Source organism: Arachis ipaensis, chromosome B2 (genome assembly GCF_059453495.1).
Source record: "Arachis ipaensis isolate K30076 ecotype BB chromosome B2, ASM5945349v1, whole genome shotgun sequence".
Classification (NCBI taxonomy): Eukaryota; Viridiplantae; Streptophyta; class Magnoliopsida; order Fabales; family Fabaceae; genus Arachis; species Arachis ipaensis.
In genome coordinates this window covers 41,414,757-41,421,110 of record NC_142437.1, presented here as the reverse complement: position 1 = coordinate 41,421,110, position 6,354 = coordinate 41,414,757, and the positions used below count along the sequence as shown (strand labels likewise).

The 6,354-nt window shown below is 33.1% G+C and overlaps 1 pseudogene; it reads left to right on the top strand.

Moving 5' to 3' along the window:
• The first annotated feature begins 2,543 nt into the window (after positions 1-2,543).
• LOC107627261 (zinc finger BED domain-containing protein RICESLEEPER 2-like) lies at positions 2,544-5,348 on the top strand (annotated as a pseudogene).
• Positions 5,349-6,354: the final 1,006 nt, after the last annotated feature.

Here is a 6,354-nt window from a genome sequence, read left to right as displayed (position 1 = left end):
AGAGGCTGCAGAGTGGGGGAATCACTCATTCATTCATTGACACAACATTCATTCACATAATTTTAGGTTTTAGGTGTAGTTCTCTAGAAAGAGAGAGAGGCTTTCTCCTCTCTCTAGGTTTTAGGGTTCTTAGGTTTAATTCTTCCCAATTTCAGATTTCTATCTTAGTTTAATTAGTTTCTCTTCTACTCTTATTTGTTCTAGCATTTTGGTTTATCTATTTCATTTGTTGATTACTTAATGTTGCCAATTTAGTTTATGAATTCTCATGTCAGATTTGATTTTCTATTTAATATGCAATTTGAAGTCTTTCATGTTTATTACTTCTTGTCTTATTTGTTGTTATTGATTCCTTGCAATTGGTTGTTTAGGTTTTATTATCTATTATTAATTTCTATGCTTTTATGTTATGCCTTCCAAGTGTTTGACAAAATGCTTGGTTGGATTTTAGTGTAGATTTCTCTCCTTTTGGCTTTGGTTGAGCAATTGGAGACTCTTGAGTTATCAAACTCCCTTATTGATTGATAATTGAAAATTGCTAGTTGATTTGAATCCCTCTAAAGCTACTCTTTCCTTAGGAGTTGACTAGGACTTGAGGAATCAAATTGATCTATCCACTTGACTTTCCTTCATAGTTAGAGGTTAACTAAGTGGGAGCAATGGACAATTCTCATCACAATTGATAAGGATAGCTAGGATAGGACTTCTAATTCTCATACCTTGCCAAGAGCTTTCTTAGTTATTAGTTTACTTTCTTGTTATTTACATTCCTTGTTCAACCTTTCAAAAACCCAAAAATATACTATCTCATAACCAATAACAAGAACACTTCCCTGCAATTCTTTTGAGAGATGACCCGAGGTTTGAATACTTCGGTTATTATTTTTAGGGGTTTGTTACTTGTGACAACCAAATTTTTGTATGAAAGGATTCTTTGTTGGTTTAGAAACTATACTAGCAACGAGAATTTATTGTGAATTCTTTACTAGTATTTAAACCTCGGGTTGTCTCTCAAAGAATTGAAGGGAGGTATGTTACTATTGGTTATGGGATTGTATCTTTTTGGGTTTTTGATATGTGGAACAAGGAATGTAAATAACAAAGGAATTAAAATAATAATTAAGAAAACTCTTGGCAAGGTATGAGGATTAGAAGTCCTATCCTATTTATCCTTATCAATTGTGATGAGAATTGTCCATTGCTCCCACTTAGTTAACCTCTAACTATGGAGGAAAGTCAAGTGGATAAATCAATTTGATTCCTCAAGTCCTAGTCAACTCCTAAGGAAAGACTAGCTTTAGAGGGATTCAAATCAACTTGCAACTTTTAATTATCAATCAACAAGGGAGTTTGATAACTCAAGAGTCTCCAATTACTCAACCAAAGCCAAAAGGAGAGAAATCTACACTAAAATCCAACCAAGCATTTTGTCAAACACTTGGAAGGCATAAAATAAAAACATAGAAATTAATAAGAGATAATAAAACCTAAACAACCAATTGCAAGGAATCAATAACAACAAATAAGAGAAGAAGTAATAAACATGAAATACTTCAAATTGCATTAAATAGAAAATCAAATCTGACATGAGAATAAATAAACTAAATTGGCAACATTAAGTAATCAACAAGGGAAATAGATAAACCAAAATACTAGATCAAATAAGAGTAGAAGAGAAACTAATTAAAGTAAGATAAAAATCTGAAATTGGGAAGAATTAACCCTAAGAACCCTAAAACCTAGAGAGAGGAGAGAGCCTCTCTCTCTAGAGAACTACACCTAAAACCTAAAATTATGTGAATGAATGTTGTGTCAATGAATGAATGAGTGATTCTCCCACTCTGCAGCTTCTAATTTATGTTTTTCCGGGCTTGAAACTGGGCCAAAAATAGCCCAGAAATCACCCCCAGCGTCTTCTGCAATTTCTGCACGTAGTGCATGTCACGCGTTATCATATGAATACACCATTATCCACTAAGCCATTTGTCTCTTTAATAATATATATGTGTTTTTATTACTTAATATCTTTAATAATTGATGTTGGAATATCAAAAGTCAATCAAATAAAATAATTCTAAAAACTTTTCCTCCACATTAATAAAGAAACAAACCTACACATGGTCATTTTATCTTCTCTTCTCTACTTTACACGCTCTTCTTTTTATCTTCTCTTCTCTACTTTACACGCTCTTCTACCAGACTACAGACTACCATCCTCTTCATCTTCTTCCTTTGATTGTAGGTACTTCTTCTTCTTTCTCATGTCATTATTTTTTATTTTATTATTTTTTATATTTTTTGTTATAATGTTAATTATTTTTTCATCCATTAGGGTTTTATTCTGTCAAAGATCTTTTTTTAAGTTTAATTTTTTTTGTTTGTATTGTGATATTGTTTCTACTTTTTCGAACATAAAATTTTATCAATTTTATTTTTCATTAAAAGGTTCTTACTTTATGCCATTTGATATAATGAAAGCAAAAAAAATCATGAGATAATGTTATCTGTTAATTTTTGTTTAGGCATTACAATAGGTTTTAGAAATGGCTGAATCTGTAATTCCAAGTGATCCATTGACCAATCCTATTTCTTTAAATAGAGAAGAAATTAATCGGTCAGTACCAACAATGCCAACAACAGATACACCATTACAAACACTAACAACTACATCAGCACCAACACAGATAACAACTATTACAAGTCAACTAGTCACTGAAGAAAATGGTAGTAATGAAATTGTTATTACAAAAAAAAGGAAGAAGACTTCACCAATTTGGGACGATTTTGATCAAGTTGAAAGTTCTGAAGGTACAAAAGCTATTTGCAAGTATTGCAAATCTGTGTTTTCTTATGCTGGAAAAGGAGCTAGTACTTCACATTTATGGATGCATTCTAGTAGTTGCTTACAAAGGAGATTGCATGTTGCTGCACAAAAGAAGCAACCATTGATTCCATTTCAACCTTCCAATTTAAGTATTAATCCCTTTGTGACACCAGGTGCAAGATATTCCCAAGACAAGATGAGACAAATAATTGCTACAGCAATTATGGTTCATGAGCATTCTTTTAGCATTATTGAGGATGAAGTTTGGATGTGGGGCTTCCAATACGCTAATTCTGAATTTCATAAAATTTCTCGCAAAACTGCTCGAAGTGATTGTTTGGCGATATATGAGGTAGAAAAGAAACAATTGAAGACTTTGTTACAAGGTGTTAGGAAGATAAGTTTAACAACTGACACGTGGAGATCAAGCCATCAAATTGTTGAATATATGGTTATCACATGTCACTTTATTGATGCAGGGTGGAATCTTCAAAAAAGGGTTTTGAGTTTTGTTCAGGTACCTACTCCTAGACATGGCATCGATGTTGCAGATGCTATTTTCAAGTGTTTAAAGACTTGAAGAATTGAAAACAAAGTCTTCTCAGTATCTGTTGACAATACTTCCTATAAATATTCATGTCTAAGGGCTCTTAAGGATACTATTTCAGATAACAACTCATTACCTATTGGTGGTAGTTTGTTTCATGTTAGGTGCTATGCACACATTCTGAATTTGTTGGTACAAGATGGGCTAGGTAAAATTAAAGGTATTATTCACAAAGTTCGTGAGAGTGTCAAGTATGTCAATTTTAATGATTCAAGATTTAAAACATTTGTTGAGATTGCTGAGAACAAGTGTTTGAAGGAGAAAAAACTCATCATTGATTGTCCCACAAGATGGAATTCTACTTACAACATGTTATCTGTGGCTTTGAAGTTTAAATCTGTGTTTCTTGTGTATAAGGAAAGAGAACCCCACTACAGTTATGAACCATCATCAGAGGATTGGAGGAAAGTTGAGAAGATTTGTAAACTTTTAAAAGTTTTTAATCTTGCTACTCATGTCATTTCTGGTAGTGAGTATCCTACTGTAAATTTGTACCTTCCTGATGTTTGGAGAGTAAAACAAGTAATTGATGAAGCTATTGAAGATAGAGATTCCTTCATGAGAGAAACGGCAACCTCAATGAAAGAAAAGTTTGACAAATATTGGGGAGAATGCAATATGGTAATGTCTCTTGCTTGTGTTTAGGATCCTAGGTGCAAAATACATGTTATTAAATTCTGTTTTCCTTTAATTTACAAACCTGAGCATGTGGCTGCTGAAAATGTTGAAAAAGTGAAGAATACATTACAAGAAATGTATGATGAATATGCTGAAGAGTGTCATGGTGATACAATAATAAGTGGAATTAATACTAATGGTCTAGTTACTTCTTCTAATGTGGTTAGTTCTGAAATTAGTGGAATTGATGAAATGTTGAATATGGTTCAGAAAAAAGAAGCCATTCATCCAACAAAATCAGAATTAGAAGTTTATCTTGGTGAGAGTGCTTACATTCCTGAAGGCAATTCTAAGTCTTTTAGTGCTTTGGAGTGGTGGAAAAACAATAGCCTGAAGTTCAAGATTTTATCTAAAATGGCAGCGGACATATTAGCAATTCCTGTCTCAACGGTGGCTTCAGAGTCTTCATTTAGTGCTGGAGGAAGAGTTATTGATGAATATCGTTCTCGACTAAATCAAGAATCCATTGAAGCTCTCATTTGTGGAGGAGATTGGCTTCGAAACAAGTATGGTTTGAAGAAAAAACTAAAGGTAAAAATTAACTTTCTAATATTTCTCTTTTTGACTAAGTATCTATGTTATAGAAAATATTTTCTCTTTTTAAATGCGAGAACATTGATATTGGTATGATGTGAGTAGTTAGAATAATAAAGTTAAATTTTCATGATATATAAATGAGGTATCATATAATTTATACTAAGATTATGACCACAATTTTATTTTGAACATTTTTTTTGTTACTAATAAAAAAGTATTTGTTGCATTTATATTATTTAAAAATTTAATGATATGTGTATGTTTGCTTTTTTTTTCAAGGTGTTAGAATAGGAAGATTAAATCACTTTCAAGCTTGGAGGGTCAATCGATTAATTGTCCAACATTTTCTTTACTGTGTTTTGATTTAAGTAGTTATTAGATTTTATTTGATGTTATATTTAGTTGGTTTGTTACAACTCTTGATATTGATGAAGTCTTTTATTTTGATATGTTACAAATTTTGGAAGTAGCCAAGTGAGAATATATTCCGTATATATTTTAATCAATGATAGTTATCTATCGATATTTTGTCTTTATTTTGTATCAATATTGTCCATAAATTTATTATTTTATATTTTTAAAAATTAAATTATATCTTAAATTTAATTATTATTAAAAAAAAACAGGCCTATTGACAGGCTTCAGGCCAGGCCAGATTTAACAACAGGCCAGGCTCAGTACTCATTAAAAAGCCTATACTAGGCTACAGGACAGGCTTAGGCCAATATACTCTATTACAGGCCTGGCCTGTTAATATTAAAGCCTGGCCTGGCCTGGCCTATTTCCACCCCCTACTTCCACTTTTGCATGCTTCCTTTCCATTCTCTAAGTCATTCCTGCCCTATAAACCCTAAAAACACTTAACACACATATCACAACATCGGATGGTAATAAGAGATGATTAATAATTAGCAATTTTAAGGCCAAAGAAGCATGTTTTCAATCAAAACACAAAATTAGGAAGGAAAATATAAAACATGCGAATTATATGAATAAGTGTGACTTTAATAGATAAAATTCACTAAATTAAGCACAAGATAAACCCTAAAAATGGGATTTATCACTACCTCAGTCCTCCTTGAGCTTTCTCCCGTTGCTTGACCCGTGTTAACTTGCTCTGGATAACCCATTGGTATCCCCGGTACTCGGAACATTATTTCCACCTTCATATTTGTTACCATCATCATTGCCAATCCTAGCTTGTGGTTCCATCCTATCCATCACTCGGCTGGTCGCAGCGACAACAGCACCGATGGCAGTGACAGCACTCGTCATTGTGGTCACAAAATCGGTCAGACTACCTCATTACCTTTCTGTCCCTGACCTCGATTACACCCACGACCGCACCCACGAGACGTCATTTGGTTCCTGTTCACACCAAACAAGTGATATCAAGGTAATCAGCCTCAATATCACGAGTTTAGTGTTTCAAAGTTCCAAATGCATGCCCATGAGCATTCATGACACATATATCAGTCAAATATCCTAATTAGCATGTATAGACACTCCGAGTATGCCCAGAAGCATAGTCAATACATCCCTCAGGCTCTGTAGGAACGAACTGCTCTGATACCATAATGTAACACCCTACTACACAGAGCTTTACGCTTAAGCCATAGAACAGAGGTAGTGCAATGTTACAAACCTGTAAAATAAAAATATATATGTATAATTACGGAAAAATATCATATACTAGGAGCCTTAAAAG